The sequence below is a fragment of the Sarcophilus harrisii genome, chromosome 4 (genome assembly GCF_902635505.1).
Source record: "Sarcophilus harrisii chromosome 4, mSarHar1.11, whole genome shotgun sequence".
Lineage (NCBI taxonomy): Eukaryota > Metazoa > Chordata > Mammalia > Dasyuromorphia > Dasyuridae > Sarcophilus > Sarcophilus harrisii.
The window spans coordinates 363,962,999-363,984,029 of record NC_045429.1 but is presented as its reverse complement, the minus strand read 5'-3'; the positions used below and the strand labels follow the sequence as shown (position 1 = coordinate 363,984,029).

Here is a 21,031-nt window from a genome sequence, read left to right as displayed (position 1 = left end):
GCAGGCAGGCAGGCAGGCAGGCAGGCAGGCTTGCCGGAACGGGTGGCCGGGGAGCGTGTGGGTGAGATAGTGGGCAGAAAAAGCCGTTGGCGTGAGCCCAGGAGGTTGGCGGCGGCGCTGGGAGTTGGCGTGCGGAAGGGCAACGGTAGCGCGTGGAGAGAAAGGATGGCACTAGCGCCTTGTCAGCGCGTGGAGCTGTCCCGCCTTGGTGCGGGCGTGCTTGGGCGTTGCGGCAAAGGGCGCGTGTGGCTGCCTGGCCGTGCAGGAAAAGGGGGGGGGACAAAGCCCAGCAGCACCTGGTAGGCCCCAGGCGGTCCCCATCTGGGCACTAACCAGGCCCGACCCTGCTTAGCTTCCGAGATCAGACGAGATCGGGCGCGTTCAGGGTGGTATGGCCGTAGACCACAAGCCCTGCTCCTCGCACACCCAAGAGCTCGCGCTCGCGCCGCCTATGCCTGCGCTCAGCCCGCAGCAGCCCACCTGGAGCCACCTAGTCAGGCACCGATGGAGCCGGGAAGGATGGACGCAAGGAAAGAAGCAACGACCCAACCAAGCAGCCAACGAACGAAGCAGCCAAGGAACCCAGGAACCAAGGAACCAAGGGCTGGGCAGAGGCATATTGGCCAGAAAGTGAGCGCACAGACTCCGTGCTTTGCGCCCAAGAGGCACGAGGAGGAAGGAAAGGTAGAAGGGAACTTTAGAACCAGGCAGGAGAGAGGCACGAAAAGGAGCGGCTAAAGAGGGAAGGCAGTTAAGGGAAGGAAGGAAGGAAGGAAGGAAGGAAGGAAGCAAAGAATGCCTTACAGAATCAGCTCAAAAAACGATTAGAAGGAATCCATAATTGTAGCAATGTTGCAGGATAATAAAGAAATGCACAGAAATCCTCAGCATTTTTATCCATCACTAACAAAACGCAACAGCAAGAGATACAAAAAGAAATTCCATTTAAAATAACTCTCGATAGAATAAAATATTTGCGAGTGTGCCAAGGGGAAAGTCGGGAACTATATGAGCAAAACTTCAAAACACTTTCCACACGAGTAACCTCAGATCTAAACAACCGGACAAACATCAAGCGCTCTTGGATACGGGCAGCCAATAGAACATAGATGACAATGCTACCTAAACTCATCTCGCCTCTTAGTGCCATGCCAATGAAACTCCCAAGAAACTCTTTTACTGACCTAGGAAAAATCACAACAAAATGCAACCAGAAGAACAAAAGGTCAAGCATTTCAAGGGAATTAATGGAAACAAAGAAGCAAACAAACACAACGGGCAAATGAAGGTGGCCCAGCTGCGCCACATCTAAAAGTATATGTTTAAAAGCAGCCGTCAGCAGAAGCACAGTAGTCGACCAGTGGAGCAGGTGAGCTTCACACAGCAAAAGAGTCAAGGACTCTAGCCAGTCTAGTGTCTGACAAACCCAAAGACGCCCCCTTTGGGGATAAGAACTCGCTATTTGACAAAAAGTGCAGGGAAAATTGGCAACTAGTGTGGCAGAAACCAGGCCTGGACCCACACACAACATCGTACAGCAAGATGAGGTCGAAATAGCTTCACGATGTAGACATTAAGAATGCTCTTATAAACACCTTGGGAGAACATAGGATAGCGTACCTCTCAGATGAGTGGCTCTAAGAGGAAGGAATTGGAGACCAAAGAAGAACTAGAGATCATCACTGATCCCCAAAATAGAGAATTTGGAATATAGGAGGTTCAAGAGCTTTTGTACAAACAAACCTAATGGCATAGAAGACGAGAAGGGAAGCCATCAACTGGGAACCCATTTTTACATTCAAAGGTTCTGATAAAGGCCTCATTTCTAAAAGAGAGAGAGAGAAGGGATTCCACTTGATAAGAGTTCAAGCCATTCTCCAACGGATAAATGGTCAAAGCAGACGAAGAGACACTTTTCAGATGAAGAAAATGAAACGATTGGTCGTCCTATGAGAAGGTGCTCCAAATCGAGGCAAATCAAGACAACTCTGAGATGCCACCGCACACCTCGGAGATTGGCTAAGGTGACAGGAAAAGAGAATGACGAGTGTGGGAGGGGAGTGGCCAACTGGGGACCCTGAGCCATTGAGGTGGAACTGTGAACGATCCAACTATCTCTGCAGGAGCCCTGTGGAAGCATGCCCAAAAAAAGTTATCCCAACTGGAGCATACCCTTTGACCCCAGCAATGTTTCACTGGATTATATCCCAAAGAGATAGGATCTGAAGGAGGGAAAGGGACCTCATGTGCAAAAATGTTTCTGGCAGTTCTGCTAGGCAAGACGCTGAAACCGAGGTAAGCCGCTCTGCGTAACTGGAGAATGGGCTGAATAAATGATGGATATGAAGGTTACGGAATCTTCTTGTTGTGTACCCACCGGATCAGCAGGATGATTCCAGGAGTCGGGAGAGACGTACATGGCGGAAGCCAAATGAAATGAGCAGCACTGTGGAGATCAGTATGCTAAGGGAACAACAAGATTATAGGAAGCGTCTTTTCTGACCCGACGAGGCTCTTCCACAATGACATGCTGACTCAAAGGGAGTCTGCTGTTCAGTGATGAAGAGAGCTATTCCATCCCGAGAGGACCGGTAAGTGAGTGTGAACTGCAACATGGCACACTCTCTTCTGCTGTGGTGTGCTGGCCTTTGTTTTCTCAGTCTTCTTTTTTTTTTTTTTTTTGTTTGTTTGTTTGTTTGTTTCCTTCCTTCGATCCGATTTTCTTGGGCAAGATAACTGCATAAAAAGGATGGTATTGAACTCACATATTTTACCATATTGAACATGTATTGGACGAGCTGCCATGTAGGGGAAGGAGTGGGGAGAAGGAGGGGATAATTGGAACAGAGGGCTTTACAGGGATCCAAAATTACCCATGCATATGTTTTGTCAATAAAAAAGCTTTAATTCATAATATTAACAATAATCCTAAAAGCAAAGAATGAAGAAAGAAGGCAAAGGACGAAGGCAGGAGGAAGGAATGGAATGGAAGGAAAGGAAGGATGAAATGAAAGATAGGAAGAAGAGAAAGGAAGGAAGGGAAAGCAAGGCCTGAGGGAAGGGAGGAAGGAAGGAAAGACTGGCATGGAATGAACTGGAATGGACTGGAATGGAAGGAATAAGGCAGGGAGGGAAGAAAGGACCGGAGGCAGAAAGAAAGGAAGAGAGGAAGCAAGCAAGGAAGGAAGAGAGGAAGCAAGAAAGGAAGGAAAGCAGGCAGGTGGCAGGTGGCAGGCAGGCAGGCAGGCAGGCATGCGGCTTGGGGAGCGGGTGAGATAGTGGGCAGAAAAAGCCGTTGGCGTGAGCCCAGGAGGTTGGCGGCGGCGCTGGGAGTTGGCGTGCGGAAGGGCAACGGTAGCGCGTGGAGAGAAAGGATGGCACTAGCGCCTTGTCAGCGCGTGGAGCTGTCCCGCCTTGGTGCGGGCGTGCTTGGGCGTTGCGGCAAAGGGCGCGTGTGGCTGCCTGGCCGTGCAGGAAAAGGGGGGGAGCGGGACAAAAGCCTACAGCACCCGGTATTCCCAGGCGGTCTCCCATCCAAGTACTAACCAGGCCCGACCCTGCTTAGCTTCCGAGATCAGGCGCGTTCAGGGTGGTATGGCCGTAGACGACAAGCCCTGCTCCTCTCACATCCAAGAGCTCGCGCTCGCGCCGCCTATGCCTGCGCTCAGCCCGCAGCCTCCACCACCCAGCTAATTTGAATAGGCAACTGATGGAGCCAGGAAGGATGGACGCAAGGAAAGAAGCAACGACCCAACCAAGCAGCCAACGAACGAAGCAGCCAAGGAACCCAGGAACCAAGGAACCAAGGGGTGGACAGAGGCATATTGTCTAGAAAGTGAGCCAGAGTCGGTGCTGTCTGAGGTACCTGAATTCTTTCTAGGTATATCTTGGACAGAACCTGCTGAAAGCTAGAGTGTCAGGATATTCCTTTGATTGTAGTTTCAGATGCCAGGTCTCAGGGAATACTGACCATGGAGTATGATCCTCACTCCATCCCCATTCCCCTAAAATGTGTTGGAGGCAGGTATTTGGGCAAGGTAGTGTGAAATCCCAGTGATTTTGCTTTCCCTAGTTATGCAGGTGAGGCAGAATTTGAATTTTCCTACAGTTCTGAGATGAGAAGAGGTAACAAACAGAGAGACTTGGGCTATATTGATCTTGTTGGCAATCCCCACAACTGAGATGTTTCAGGAATTTTTTGCAATTTTAAAATGACTAATTGCCACACTTCTTGAATATTACTTTCAAAATTTTGAACATTTGCTGAAATGTTTGGTTTGCAAAACTTTTGAGGGTATATAAACATGTTATTTTAATTTTAATCAGCTAACATTTTCATGTAACCCTAGCTTGGCCAAAGCTGAAGTCCACAGAAAAATGTTAGGCTTTTAAGGAAAATTTCCCAATATTCTAACCATATTATAGAGGTGTTTTTTTTTTTTTTTTTGGTTGGTTGCAATTTAAATCTTTCCAACTCACAAATTCTAGCTGACAGAACAAGCATGACACAATCATTCTGCACAGAGATGCAGACACATACAAAATAACATGAAAGAAGACTGTCCCAACTTTGCCAAAAGCCATAAAAATTTGCCAAAACTATCCTATAGAAATTGTCTTCTCCCAGTGTCCCAGAAAAAGTGAAAGACTGATTAAGATTCCCTAGCAACTTTTGGCAAAAATTGCAAGAATTTCCCAGTCTGGGCGTCCCCAGTCAAGGAAAATCTGCTGAATGAGGAGCTCATGATGACCTAAAGAAGCCTTCTCCCAGTGGCTCCCAGGATAGGATTGTGGAAGAGAAAAATGTACCTTGCCAAGGAGTGAATAAAGCCAGGGGAGTCCAGGCTCTCCTTGTATGGGCCACCAAATGTTGAGATTGGGAAAGAGTATCCCAAAAGTTTGAAGTCATAGATCAGTGTTGTGAGGTGATTCAAAAGATTTGCAGGCTTGAACCCATCTTCTAGTCCAGAGGCAAAGTTAATTGTAAGTAAGGCCATTACCAAAGTGCATTGAATTGTAAGGGAATTCAGCAGTGAAACAGAAGGAAGGAGACACATTCATCCAGCTTTCTAGTATTGATATGATAATTCTATGGCTCATAGGTAGGAAAGAATTTGGTTTTCATTGACTAGATTATCAGTTAGACAATTGTCTCAGGAGTTTGATCTGTGGGAGTTTCCTGCGGCCAGAAGCTATCTGACTAAGGAGTGATCAGAATCAGACAGATTGGGTGTGGAAGTTCCCAAAGCTAGAAGATTTAATACTACTGACTTATTGTTAGAACAGAAGCCCTCCCTCCCTCCCCAAAATCAGAGGACTCCAGAATCAGCACTGTATTTTCCTAGTAGCTACTCCATATCATTGGGGGATAAGGCAAGTGATAGCATATATGTGCTGAATGAGAATGAGAGGTCAGGGATGATACCCAGATTGTGAACTGTATCACTGAAACAATGGGGCAGTGGGGATACCCTTAATTGAAAAGGAGGAAGTTTGAAGGACAGGCAAGCTCAGGTAGGGAAAAAGATAATACGATTTGTTTTGGACATGTTGATTACGAGATGTCAATGGGATACAATTGAGGTGAAAGTTCAAGAGAGAGTTTAGGGATAGATATATTGATTTGGGGACCAAGGTCACAGACCAGAGTCATGAGATGTCTCAAAAAAAAATTGCAGGCTTCAACCCATCTACAAATCAAGAGGCAATGTTTATTGTAATCATAACACCAATTGAAGGGGACTAAGTTCCAAAAGAATTTAGCAAAGAACCAAGAGGCAGGAGACAATTTTATTTAGTTCTTCATTTTGGAGGGTTATAGATATTATACTCTCAAAGCCAGTGACCTCTACTCTCATTTCCTGGACTTTTCTTTCTTAGGAACATTAGGTTCTGATATGAAGACAAAAAACATAGATGTCATCATGGGAAGTCATATCCAGTTACAGCCAATTTAGAATCAGCAGTATTCAAAGAGTACAAAACTCATTTGGTTTGTGAGACTATCTTCAAGCAAGCAAACATTTAGGATACTGAGTTGGGGAACAGATGCAAAGGTGAAATTTGAAGCTGAGCAATTTAAAAACAGAGCTCATGCCCAGCCTGACAACTTGACTTTATTCATTAATTCAGCTCAGAAGAATGACAGTGGTTGCTATTACATACACATCACCAGTCAATCAGGACAAACTTTTAAGTCTACCTCATTCCACGTTTCCATATTTGGTGAGTATCTATGATGATATTTTCTAGTCCCTTTATCAGCATTGTAGTACCTGTTTCAACTGGGCCAGTTCTAACAGAACTTTTGCTTCTAAATACTGTCCCAAGATCCACAGATCCAGGCCACTGGAGAATCATGAAATAACACTTTGTGCCATGTGAACCTGTCCTGCTTTGTTCCTGGGAATATTAATTTGACATATATCTGGTACAGAGAGAGAGAACGAATTAAAACCTCAGGGAAATATGCCCATGCACAGCTCTATATCCAAGCCAACACAGAGAATTTTTATTCTTGTAATGCCAGCAACCCAGTTAGCTCAGCAAGCCATACCATCAACCTTACCCAGGCACATGCTACCCCAGATTAGAGAACAATCCCAGGTAAGAAGAATACTTCCCCAGAAAACATCATCCTGCTGATCATTTCTTATAGAACAATAATATTCTGTAACATTCAAATACCATAACTTATTCAGCCATTCTCTACCTGGAGGCAACCACTCAGTTTCCGTTCCTTGCTACTATGAAAAGAGCTGCCAGAAACATTTTTGCACATGTGCGTCCTTTCCCCTTTTTTATGATCTCTTTGGGATACAGGCCCAGTAGAGACACTGCTGGACCAAAGGTATTCACAGGTAGATAGCCCTTTGAGCATAGTTCCAAATTGCTCTTAATTTAAGACAAGTCTGAGATACCACTTCACACTTCCCATTTGGCAGATAATGATAAATGTTGGAGGGGATGTGGGAAAACTGGGACACTAATACATTGTTGCTGTATTCTGGAAAGTAATTTGGAACTATGCTCAAAAAGTTATCAAAGTGTGCATATTCTTTGATCCAGAAATGCCTCTAGTGGGCTTATATGCCAAAGAGATCTTAAAGGAGGGAAAGGGGGAGGGAGGAAAAGCAGATTGTTTTATGAGGCCTATTCTTGTACTCTTCTTCCAGGTTCTTCCCAGGTTTGGTAAGCCAGAAGTGTATGGTGGAGGGAAAATGCTCCCATTCAAAACAACTGCAAACATTTTTTGGACATAATTCTATTGATTTATGCTGATGGATGCCAAGCTGGAAGGAATATTCATGCAAAAAGCATGTTCATGATAAAAATCTGTGTCTATCTTTGCCTCTTTCTATCTCTGTCTGTCTCTCTGTTTCTTTCTCTTTCTCTACTTTCACTTGAGAAGAAAGAAATACCGTGTAGCTACAATAGGGAGAGAAATCATGTTAGGAGAGGCTATGTAATCTTCCTACCTCCATGGATTTCCATATGGCTATGAAGCCATATCTATTTCTGCTTCTTCTGTGTGTTGTACTCATTCTTAATTATTCTTAGGCAAGTGAGTATTGGAGATAGAACAAAATGGATTATGATTTTGTGAGCTTTGACTGACCAGATTTCATCACCTGACTATAAAACAAGGTAGAGAATGATTTATCTGTGTCAGTTGATAATTTTTCTTGCATTTTCACCATGCTTGGCAGTGAGAAGATAGATTATATCTGAAGAATGAGATGTACATTTTCAGATACAACTAATTAATGAGATTGTTCTGTTTGACTACTTTTATTTGTTATAATGGAGAAATTTTATTTGAAAAGAATTGGGTAGGGGTGTGTGTGGAAGGGTAGTAATAATGATATAGGGGGAAAAAAGGAAATGAAAATAACTCAGAAGAGAGCAGAAAAAAGTTCAGAAGGGGCCACAGGTGAAACAGGGCAATGTCAAAATTATATTGTTAAACTGAATAAATATTAGGACCCTATGATAATGGGGTCAAGACTAGGAAGGAGGCAAAAGGAAACAGAAATAAGCAGATAGATAGTTTGGAAAAACAGGGAACACTCAAGGATCTAGATGTTCAAAGTGAGGGTAAAGTCTAGGTTTAATGTAAGATTGTACTACAAGAATAAAATGGACTTGAAGTGAAAGCCTTTGCTAGTCATACTAAGGTGTAAGGTGTGATCATGGTAGTAAGTAGCTATTGGGTGCAGAAAGAAGTTGTTAGAGTTGAAGAAGCTAAGAAATTATAAAACCATCATATTAGAAAGTTTTGTGATATAAATCCTAAAACCTCTAAAGAAGATGTTAGACATGAAGGTTGTTCATTCATTTCAGTAATGTCTGACTCTTTTTGTCCCCATTTGTGGTTTTCTCCAGAAGGATAATAGAACAATTTGCCATTTACTTCTGCATTTTATTTTACAGTTGAGAAAACTGAGACAGAAAAGATACAGTGACAGATACTAAGGGCTGAAACTGAGCAGATGCACTGAGGTCTGAGCACTTGAGGCTAATTACCAATTGGACAATACTCTATTAGTATTTGCTTGGAGAAAGAATGGCCCTGCCCACTACTCTGTGAAAGTCTGATCTGTTGTATAGGAAATTGGGTGGAGGTTTTAGGGGATGGAGTGAGAGAGCCGGAGTCACTCCTGGCGGATTCGTGTCCGGATTGTTCTCACTTCGTATTACCATTCTGTTCACGTCCACAAAGAATAAAGATCAAGGACTTTTGTTGATCCTGACTTAGGCTGATTCTAAAGTATCCAGGGTGCTAACACGATGATCACAAGTAAGAGTCTGAGGCTAGATATGAATTTAGGTCTTCCTGGCTCTGGGTCCCAACTGCTAACCCCAGAGGCACTGGCTACACAACTGTGAATGAAGAGGAAGATCTTAAGTGTTACAGCTGTTGAAGAAAGTGGAAGGATGATCTGAAGACTGAATTGAGTCCAGGGTGTTATGAAATCATATAAATCTGAAGGAAGAAAGAAGTCAGGAGAGGGATAAAAACACAATTAAATTCAATAAATAAATAAATAAATTCAATAACATCAACTGTGTGCAAAGCTCTGGGACACAAAGACAGAAATGAAAACCAGTCCCTTATCTCAAAGAATGGACTGTGAATAGATCCATGAATGTAATGAACTCAGAGATTTAGAGACAGGAGGGACCTCAATGGCTGCCATTTCCAAGTCAGGCTTGCAATCTGAGCACCACTGTCATCCTACCCATCCCCCAGGGGATTCATCCTCTACACCCACTCTGAGCTGTCATAGGTAAACTTTTACCTCATCTTGCCTGGCACCAGACCCCCACATCACTTCCCAGAAAAAAAGCTTCCTTCCTTGGCTGCTTTCCAACTCTGTATGCACTGCACAACCACTCTCAGTTACAATGTAAACTCCTTGTGGGCAAGGACTATTTTGTAGCTATATTTGCATCCCATTGTCCAGCTTATGATAAGTGCTTAATAGATGCTTTAATTATCTAGTCATAGTTATAGGATCATAACCCCATAGATCTAGAGGTAATGGGGATCTCGGAGGACATTTTATCCACTTCTCTCATTGGGAAAGACATCCCAGAGAGTCTAAGTGCTTTGGCCAAGGTCACCCAGGAACCACAAGTCATTTAATGGGATTTTAAAAATTGTTCTCTCTAAACTCCATACTTAGAAGAATCATCTCATATTGGTTCTTGGGAGAAGGGAATTTATCTATACCTGAATATTCCAAAATGGTGCAATGGTCATCTGTAGGACAGGAGCTTCTGTTATCTCCCTGCTGTTGCTAGTATTGCTAGGGAGTTCCATAACCTCCATAGGCAGAGAAATCCCCATACTGCCTAAGATCCTCTTGTGGGAAAAAGCTTCCTCCACCAATGCAGTGCTGAAAAAAAGAGGGCTGACATTGAAATAACTGTGGAATCATTGTATTTAGTGAGAGAATTCATCAAGGGAAGGAAATGAATGAAAACCCTTGGTCCTTTCAATATGTACTGAACTTTGTGAATGACAAACTGAATTTTCAGAACCAGATGTCTCTATGCCAACCCCTACCCCTTCTTGATTATATATAATGATTATCCTGACTAAAAGCTATAGTTTAAATTCTACTTCCTCTGGGAAGCCTTTCTCAAGAACGCAGATCTTGGTGATCCTTTTAGCTTGTATAGGTTACACATCCACTTTGTTATTTTTATGACTCTTCCAGACACAGAAAAAAGACCCTGGATTCTAGAATTATAAAACTTAGTTTGAATTCTGGCTCTAATTTTTTTTTCTTTGTGTTACCTCAATTAAGTTAATTTCCCCTCTCTGGGCCTCAGTTTTCTCCTTTGCAGAGGGACATCCTATTTTAAGTTCAGAAGAAAAATGAAAAAAAAATCAAACAAATGAGTACATTGAACTAGGTTACTCATAACAATGCAAGTCATTTCCTAATTGATAAATGGTCCAAAGATATGAATAGACATTTTTCAGCCAAAGAAATCAATTTATGTTAAAATTATTTTATTGTTTATTATTTATTTATCAATTAATTATTTATTAAAAATCAATTATATTTTAAAAATACTCTAAATTATTCTTGATTAGAGAGAAATGCAAATTAAGATAACTCCGAGGCATCACCTCACACCTATCAGATTGGTCAATATGACAAAAAAAACATAAAAATTATAAATGTTGGAGGAAATGTTGGAAAACTGTCACACTAATGCACTTTTGATTTGAGTTGTGAAGTGATCCAACTACTCTGAAGAGTAATTTGGAAGTATGACCAAAGCTGTATAAAACTATATAACTTTTATTCTAGCAACACTACTGCTAGGTCTATATCCTAAAGATATCAAAAAAAAAAAAAAATGGGAAAGGATCTATTTGTACAAAAATATTTATGGCAGCTCTTTTTGTGATAGCTAAGAATTGGACATCAAAGGGAAGCCCTGGGATCAGCAAGAATAATTGAACAAGTTGTGGCATGTGATTTTAAGAAAAATATGGTGCTATAAGAAATGATGTGCAGTATGATTTCAGAAAAACTCAGAAAGACTTATATGAACTGATACAGAGGAAGTAAGCAGAATCAGCAAAACATACAAAGTAATAGCAGTATTGTACAATGAACCATTGTGAATGATTTAGTTTTTTTCAGCAATACAATGATCTGAAACAATCCCAAAGGACTCATGAAGAAAAACTCTATCTGCCTCCAGAACCGATGATGTTTGAATACAGACCAAAGCATTCTCTCTCTCTCTCTCTCTCTCTCTCTCTCTCTCTCTCTGTGTGTGTGTGTGTGTGTGTGTGTGTGTGTGTGTGTGTTCTTTCTCTTTGTCTTCTGACATTCTTTCTTTTCAATGGACTGACTGCTAGAGTTAGTGTGAGGTTCTATTTGACACTCTAGGCTCAGAGCTGTCCCAGTTACCACTCTCCAAATCCTCTGATGGGTTTCAGGACTCACAGTTCAGGGTTACATCCAATGACTCTAATTCCAGCACACAGGGCATTGGCTGCTCTTTCATTATTATGTGCCTGGAACTGCACAAAGTCTCCAACTGTGTGGGATGTAGAAGACCCTTATGCAAAATGACTACTCAGAGATTACTCAAAGTAGAAAGCAGAAAGGTTGTTTATTAAACCTCCAGAAGATGAAGCATCTCATCACAAGATAAGGGAAAGAGAAAGCTTGTGGTAGGAGGGCTAAAGAAGTAGTAAAGATGCACAGCTTTTATACAAGAATTACATCACAAGTAAGAGAGCATTAAGAAGGGTGGCAGGGAGGCATCTAATTGGTTGTTGCAGCTCAGGTTAAGTAAATATGTTTATAGCTGGCCAAGGCTCAGTAAATATGGGCCTATTATACAGATCATAGAGGAAACACAGAAATAATGAAAATAAAATACAGAAAAAGAATTCACATGTTCCTGTAAGTTCTTTACCTTATCTCTTTATTCCACACACAACAAATTCTGTGGTGAGACACAAGAGCACTGGGGTGATCAGTGTGAAAGACAGAAATTCAGAAATTAGCTTCCGATAAGCAGCTGTGGAGTTCCCTGAATGATGTATCTTAGAAGTTTATGGTTTAACACTCTGATGGTTTAGAGTAAACCCAACTGGGAGCAGGGCCTCACACTTGACAATCACAGATAAAGCCAAAAAGGACCAATACCAGTCAAACGGATGTAGAGCATTACATAAACTGTAAGACTTCTACAATAATTCTTCTGCAAAGATTGAGCTGGTTCTAATTAGATAACTCAAATAACAAACACTTACTCAAGCCAAGTAGAGAGTGATACTTGGCAGTTTTTTTCTGTATTACCAAAGTCATAGATGACAGGTATAGCAGGGCCATTGTCAGTCCAACACTTGCCAGTCCTATATTTCATTGGATACTTCTTCAGGAGACAGAAAGTGACATCATGAGAACAACTGTTTAGAGATCCTATTGAGCCCATTTCCTAAGAATTCTCATTACCCAGCTGGCACAAAGAACCCAGTTTACCTGATAGAGGTTAAACAGGTTCCTTTCCAGATTCTCGAAGTTAGTGGAGGTATGATATCTCAGCAGGGAATTATTTTCCCATTGCTGCAGTGGAGACTTATTGGGCACACACTAGATGGCCAGGTTCTTGGCCTGGATGTTGTAGTTACCTGTGTTCTAGAGAACAACAGGAGCTTTAGCCAAATCGTGTCATAAGCAAAATTCAACAAAGATAGACTGAGGCATATTCTCTCCAAGCAGGATAACATTTCATTGCTTATAGGATTGCTACCTGCCAATAGTACGGGTCAATGACTTTGCCTTATTCAAAAAACCCTAGATGAGGCCTAAACTCATTTTTATAAGATCAGAACAGAGAATGCACCAGGATGTGGGACATCATCTGTTTGGGGACAAGATGTTTGGTTACATAACTGAGATATGAGGGACAATATGATTAGTTAGAAGTTGGGAGTGTGGAGGTAGCAACAACTTCCTCCTTTTTACCTATGACTAAAAAGTGGTCATTTAAGTTCACCTGCAAAGATAAAAGATAGTGGACTAGACTTCTTTGGAAAGCAAAGCAGACACGCTTGAGGGATAGCTTGGTGGTATAAAGATTCTACACCAGTCTCTCAGGTATTCACTAGAATTCCTTGAGTTAAGAATAGAAGAGTGATTAGCAGGAAAACTGGATGTTTAACCTTAACTAATTATAAAACATCTGAATTTCTGGACTAAGTTCAGAGACAGAATGGTGACTCTAGTCAGTAATAAAAAAAAAAATCAATCACTTGTAAGTAGGAGCAACAAAAATGATACAGAATCAATGTCATCCTCTCAATGGGTTTCCCAGAAGTCGCATTAGGACTTGAAATGAAACTAATTTACTTGACCAGGAGCTTTAGATTTCCACTGATCATACATGTGGGAAAACTGAGAGAACACAGAATCACAGAATTTGAAAGATAGAAGAGATCTCAACAACCATCTTTTTTTACACATATACAAAAGATTCACTATGGTGGCATACGTACCAAGAAGTATTTTGGCTTTATGACCTTCAAAGAAGGAGAACTCACCCCCTCCCAAGACAGCCCATTCCACAGTTGAACAATTGTAAGTATTAGGAAGTATTTTTTCCTGACATCAAACTTAAATTGACACTTTTCATGTATCATCTACTCTTCAGTTTCTAGCTGCTGGGATAAAACCAAACACATCTAAAATCTCCTCCACATAATTAGCTCAATCCTAACAGGTAAAACTCATCCCATAAATGAACAAAGAGCAGGGGGTTGAGAATTCAGGACTAATCTGTAGGTAAATCATTCAAACGCTCATTCAGCCAAGAATTTGGCCTTCAGATAGAAAGTTTATCATACCTTGTAGTCATCACTGCTAGCAGTTTCTGCAGATCCAAAGGTGAGATAATTGGCCCAGTTTCCATCACCTTCAGGAGAGTCTAGTCTGTTCCTCTGCTGGCTGGACCAGCGATCCCCACTCAGTGCAATCCCCTGCCAAGCTCTCATGCATATTGGGCACCAGGGTCCAGCCACCTCTTCCAGACCTCATGTCACAAAAGATCTGGTAAGTGTTCCCATTCCCAGTCTGGAAGAAATATAGGATATCTGCAGAAGATAAATCCACACAGACTCACTAACTGTCAATCCACAAGTCATCTTAGGGACATGAAAAGACTTTAAAAAATTAGAGGAATCATCCTCTAGGATTCACCCAGACTTGATTATGGGGCATTCTTTACTGGAGAAACTCTATTTTTCCTGTATTTGGGGAAGTGATTCTGAGCTGATTCTGAGGTTTTTAATTTTTTAATTTTTGGGTTTTTTTCACTATCCCATGATATCCTAGGAAGCCTCATAAATACAGGGTAGTGAAAAAACCCATAATTCCTCTCCTACAACATAGATCAAATGCAACCATTTCCATACTTTGGGGTTGGTACCTCAACTTCTTCCCATTCCAACTTATTCAAGGACTCAGAAATCAGCTGTCCAAAGTCTGATGTAGACAAGAAACTCCTATCACCTTCAGGACAATTCAAGTTCCTTATATCTCTGATGATTTCACCTTGAGGTGAAGAGGAAAATTGGGTAGCAGAAAATTTGACTTACCAGCTCTTCCTACTTTGGTCACCAACATCAGGAACAGCAATATACAGAGTCAGATCATTATCTTTCTAAAGAGAAATATTTGTCGCTGCAAAGAGAGACCCACTTCTCATTTCCCAAACTACTTCCTCAGATACTGATCCCAGACTAGCAATATCTTAATCTCCTTTGCTGGTAAATGTTTTACAATTAGTTTTCATGGAGTGTATGTGTATATGACTACACATATTTAAAATTATTCTTGATACAATGTTGATATTATTTATGTCAAACATACTTTTAAGTTTAATCTGCATTATACATATTTTCTCCAACACGTTAATAAGTCCAATTAACAAAATAATAAATCCACCTCTGATTGATAGTGTTAGATTTCCGAGGCGTAAATTCTCCAACTGAAGATTTGCCAACTGGAAGCTAGTGTCAACAGCCCCAGCATATCCCTGTCTGGACCCTCCACCTTGGACTTAATTTTACTCTGTGGTTGAGCCAGGCCTGAAACCTAAGACTTCATCATCCCTGTCCTTTCAGTACCTGAACCCAGATACCTTTGCCTTTCTTAGCTAGTTCCCTCCTCATAACTTCAGAAAGAGAATTCTATGTTTTCTGCATTTCTTTCTTCTGAGTGAGGTTTATCCTTTGCTGGGGATTTAAAAACAGAGCCCTTTATGGAGCTCTGTTAATGTGTACTGCTGTCTCTCCCCTTGGAAACTTATCAATGAAGAGACTTAACATTGGTCTTCCCAGAAATGACTGTCCAATATGTTCATTCCCTTCTGACAGCCACTTGTCCTCAAAGCTCCACTCTATCAGAAAATATGTTAATGTAAGGAAGCCAAAAATTGTCTGCCCTCTAAGTCTTTTTTTATGTCAAGTAGCATATGGCTTGTAGAGAAGGTAGTAAATGAAGAGAGAAACTTCAAAGGATTTTCACAGAACCAAACCTATATACTGAGGAGGGAACTCAGGATGCAGCAGAATGAACTCTCTTCAATGTGGTCATATAATCTATGGCAATAGTGTGTGTTGATCTAGTACTTTATGGGAATGCCAGTGTAAATAAATACTTCAATGAAAGAAAAGCTGTTTGTGGTTTACTTTTTACTTTGGCATGAATTGGTAAAGGCTTTTATCTTTTGCCTCATATCTTGTAGGGAATCACTCACTAGCCAAGATAGGACTACTTTGAGCTGTAGACTTGTGTGAGAAGCTATCTCCCATCTGGCCATGAGGGCTCTGAGCAAATGCTCACCCTAGTCTTTTGTTGTTTATTCTTTACTGATGTTTGATGAACATATTTTCTGTGATAGTGTTGAGGTCAGGAACCAAATGTTGAGGTGTAGACCACATGTTGAGGTCTACATTTGGGGTACCTAAATGAAATTAGGGTTTAGTTAAGGTCTAATGGCAGGTTTGGGGTACAGGGAGTCAAACAGAGTTCCCCTGCAACCCCCTTAGATTCGGCGCAAGGATATGGCGGTATATGAGGTCTAGAAGCGGCACGGATTCCCAATAAAAGCATTTATTGGCCCAGAGAGCTAGATTAATAAAAGAGGTTTATTATTGAGTTTAGAAGTAGGAGATAGGTGAAGGTAGAGATAAGGAGGGCACTGGATAGAGGGTCCAGTGAACAGAGGGTCCTCACGTGGCGACCATGTTTGGAATCTCTGCAAAGAGGGGTTCCCAGTGTGGTCCTTTTAAGTCGGAGACTTAGCTCGAGGGGCTTTGGGGTGTAGCCCCAAAGTTGGCTTAGATCCGGGTGGGGCTGGGACAGGTCCAGACCTTCTATTGGAATTCAAAGGGACCAGGATTTGTGAGTCAAAGGGTAATTTACATTAGCTAGGGGGGTTGGGAATCAAAGATTGGAATCTTTCCCGCATCAATAGGAGGACCCAGGTAACCTTGTGACTTAAAGAAATCCAGAGGTCCCAACATAGTTTATACTGGTAACCAGAATCTATAGCAAAGTCTACAGAAGCCAGTAGCTGTAGACACAGGACTTGGGAAGAAACTGAGCAATGTCCTTGAAATGAGTATAGTTAAGAAGCAATCTTGAAAAGAAAGTTAGAAGAAATTTTAGAAGGGGCAGCTGAATGGTGCAGGGGATACATACTGGCTCAGGAGTGAGAAAGTCTTGAGTTCAAATGCAGGCTCAGACACTTAACTCTTAATAGCTGTGTTGGAGGGGGTGTGGAAAACTGTGTTGTTGGTGGAGTTGTCAACTGATCCAACCAACTCTTTTTTTTTTTTTTTGAGACAATTAGAGTTAACTGACTTTTCCAGGGTAAAAATATGTTTTTATTTGTTTTATCAGATATTTCCCAATTTCATATTTTGAAGTGACGAGTCAGTAAAAAGACAAAGCAAACAACACAGTAGCAGATGGACCAGTTACGTTGCCATACTATATACAAAAATAAAGCCCCCTTTCTCATTGAAAAATTCCCAGAGAAATTATTCATTATTCATGTCCTGCCTTGTAGAGAGCCTGAACTCTTGAGAACTATACTTGAAACAAGGTGTTAACTCAATGGAATTGATGAGATAATGGTTCTCTAGTATACATATACTTACTACTTAGCATGGTGATGTAATGGTTCTCTAGTTCACACATAGTTTGCTGTAATGATATAATTGTAACAGGGTATTTAAACTGGGGACAAAATAAGACTGGTGGGGTGGGGGGAGACTGATTGAGACTGGCTGACTGGAAGACTGCTGGAGGAGACTGGTTCAGAGTGGGTCAGACTATAACAGACACAGACTGTGTAAGAGATGATAAAGATTTTGGACTCTACTCTCGTCCATTCCCATAATGTCTATCTTGCTGAGATCAAGGCCCTTTCAGAGGACCTCCAGAAAGCCAGCTAGAACATTACACTGCCTCTATCTCAAGCTTCATGAAGTTTGAACAAAGGGAGAAAAAGAATTTCATGGCCAGTAGCTTAGTTATACCCTTTCTGCACTATCATTTAAAAAAAATATATGTTTTTATTTGTTTTATTAGATATTCCCCAAATTCATTTTTATTATTTATTTTTTCTAGTAAATTTATTTATTTTTAATACACATTACATAATTATGTGGTGAGAGAAAAATCAGAGCAAAAGGGAAAAAAACATGGGACAGATAAAAAAACAGAAAAATAAAAGTGAATACAGCATGTATTGATTTACATTCAATCTCCATAGTTTTCTTTTTCTGGATGCAGATGGCATTTTCCATCCAAAGTCTATTGGGATTGCTTTGGATCACTGAACCACAGAGAAAAAGCAAGTATCTCATAGTTGATCATGGCACATTCTTGCTGTTATTGTGTACAATACATTCTCGGTTCTGCTTATTTTGCTCAGTATCAGTTCATGTAAATATTTCCAGGCCTTTTTAAAATCAGCTTGTTCATCATTTTAAAAAAATAGAATAATAATATTCCATTATCTTTATGTATTACAACTTGTTCAGTCATTCCCCAATTGATGGGGATCTACTCATTTTTCAATTTTTTGCTACCACAAACATTTTTGTGTTGTGACAAACCTTTTTGCACACGTGGGTCCTTTCTTCTTCTTTAAGATTTCCTTGGGATACAAACCCAGCAATGCCACTGCAGGTATGCACAGTTTGATAGTCCTTTGGGCATAGTTCCAAATTGCTCTCCAGAATGGTTGGCCTACACCAACAATGCATTAGTGTCCCAGTTTTCCTATATCCCCCCAACATTTATTTTCTTCCTATCATCTTAGCTGAGGCATGTGAAGTGGTACCTCACAGTTGTCTTAATTTGCATTTCTCTACTCAATAGTAATTTAGAACATTTTTTCTTATGATCAGAAATGACTTTAATTTTTTTTATCTGAAAATTGTCTGTTTATATCCTTTTGCCATTTATTAACTGCAAACTCTCCAGTTTCCAAAAGACTTTTCCCAGGAAAGGGCCCTAATCCCTTGGAATTGTAATAGATACTGCTTCCTCAGGCCCCTGATTCCTTTGAATGGAAAATGATTATGCTCTTCAGAGCCATACTTCCTTGTGATTGAAAGTGCTCCTCTCTAACCCTTGAACTGAGAACCTGAAGTATCTATAGGCTATGGAGCTACCAAAGAACTCATTGTCCTATTTCCCCTGCTAGCAGGGGGGTCTTCTGTACTCTCTTTCTGACCACTTGCCTAATACCCTTACCATCTCTGACTCAGGTTCCTGAAACTGCTGCTTCTGCTTTAACCACCACCAAGTCCCACTATTAGTATTGCATCCACATGGGATCCATGCCAACCTCTACCCCTGTGTAATAGATCACTCCTTTTGATCTTCCAAGTTGTTTTGAGTTGAAGAAAATTTCTTTTGTTGGATCTAAAATTTGATTTGAGGAATTATTTTAAAGTTTTTTGGAGGGGAATGTTGGGAGCTATAGCACTTCTTCTACACTGCCATCTTGACTCTGTCTGGGAAATCTCTTCACAATCTCATAGCTAAAATTTGAATTCACTCTCTTCAGGGCCTTTGTATGTGAAATAAGAAAGTGTATCACTTGCTTGGTGATGATGTTTTGTCCCAGTTGATTTTACAATATTTTCTCAGTAAATCTGTTTTTAAAATCTAATGAAATCTATTTGGGTGATTGTTGCTGAAGAACATGCTTGTTGTGTCTCAAAAACCACAGCCCCTCAGGATTATTTCTAGGACCTAAGGATTAAGAGTAGAAGTCATATTCTTGGTACCTTATCTGAAAATGAGATTAGGAAGTCAGTAGTCACGTCCATTTAAATTGTTTAGTGCAGCACACATCGTATGATATAAATATCCTTTCAGGAGGTAAACAGGGGGTAGAAGGAAGCAGACATTCCTAGGAGATCATACAATCTAATCAAAAATCATAGAATTGAGATCACAAATTCTAAGATCTTGGAAAAGAGAGGCACCTCAAAGGATCATGGATTTAGAGTTGGACCTGATCTTAAAAGATCATCTAATCAAACCAACTCCCTCCCTTAAAAATGAGGAAGCTGAAGCCCAGTAGAGATCATCCTATTCTATGATTCTATGATCTTGTCTCATCCCATAGTTGAATTAAGTAAAGTTAAGACATCAAAAAGAACCTAAGATCACACAGTTCAGTGGCAGGAAGAAGTTGGGTGGACATGAGATTTAAGTTATTGGAGTACCTCTGTAAGGAGAATCTCCTCTTCATCCCCTCAAAGCCAATCAAAGGATAGGGACCCAGGACAGGCTCTATAACAATGCCTTGCCTGCCTCTGATCAATTCCAGCAGCAGAGACGTGAGCTCCCCAAAAATCTATCTCACTGTGTTTCTAATACGCAGCATATGTGGGGATATGTGAATCTGAGACACTCCATCACTCCAGAGAGTCATAATACTCTGTCTCTCTATTGATTCCCAGTTATGTCCCCTGGTTTGAGGTTTGTCACCAGGGACCATCACTTATCATCATGTGTCCCTCTCGTGGCCATTGATAGGAACAGCACGAAACAGAGCCTAGTCATTGTCTTATCTAAATGCAAACACTTCACTTCACTGCCTTTCTTCTCATCTCCATTCCATCCCTCACATAGCAACTTGGGGGATGACCCAAAGATAGTGTCTCTAAAAGGGGGGTAGCTAAACATCCTGGACCTCTTCAATTAACCCCCACTGCTATCGAAGATTGTATAGTAATGCTGGACTTTCCCTGACTCAAAGACCATCTTAATGTGCAATGATTAAGATGTTTGGCAATTAGTCATTTTAAGATGGCAAGAAAAAATTGCTGAAACATTGAGGATAATTCCAGGAATTTACCCCATTCTGAATGAAAACAAAAAGGAAAAACAAATTAGATAAATAGCAACTTTTTGTTCACCCTTCCTTGACTCCTATCTTGTCAAGAGTCCCCCCCTTCTTCTTTGGGAAGCACCCCTCTGCACAATACTGATTACTTACCATGCTCCACTCCCTGGAGTCCTGGATGCATTTTAGTTGTGGGTATTGCTAATAAGATTGATATAGAACAAGTCCCTCTGTTTGGTAACTCCTCTCATCTCAGATCAGATTAAGAAAAGAGAACACTAAAGAATTTCAGGGATACTCAAATTCTGCCTCGCCTGTGGAAATAGGGGCAATAGTAACAGCTGTGGTGACCCCGCACAACCTTGCCCAAGTATCTTCCCAACCCAGTTTGGGGGAGTGGGAATGGAGCCGGGGTAAAGCCCCCATGGTTAACATTCCCTGAGCCCTGACACCTAAAACTACTATCAAAGGGTGATGTCACTCCAGCCTTCAGCAGATTCTGTCCAACAACTGCCTGGGAAGAATTCGGGTGCCTTTGGCACCACCCACCACATCAACGTGACATGAGAAAGTCAGTCAGCCTCTGCATTTGGTAAACCAATCATTCTCT

The 21,031-nt window shown here is 41.2% G+C and overlaps 2 pseudogenes; both read right to left on the bottom strand.

Annotated features, from left to right (window-relative positions):
• Positions 1-284: 284 nt before the first annotated feature.
• On the bottom strand, positions 285-403 carry LOC116419144 (annotated as a pseudogene).
• A 3,094-nt stretch (positions 404-3,497) lies between these two features.
• LOC116419162 lies at positions 3,498-3,606 on the bottom strand (annotated as a pseudogene).
• Positions 3,607-21,031: the final 17,425 nt, after the last annotated feature.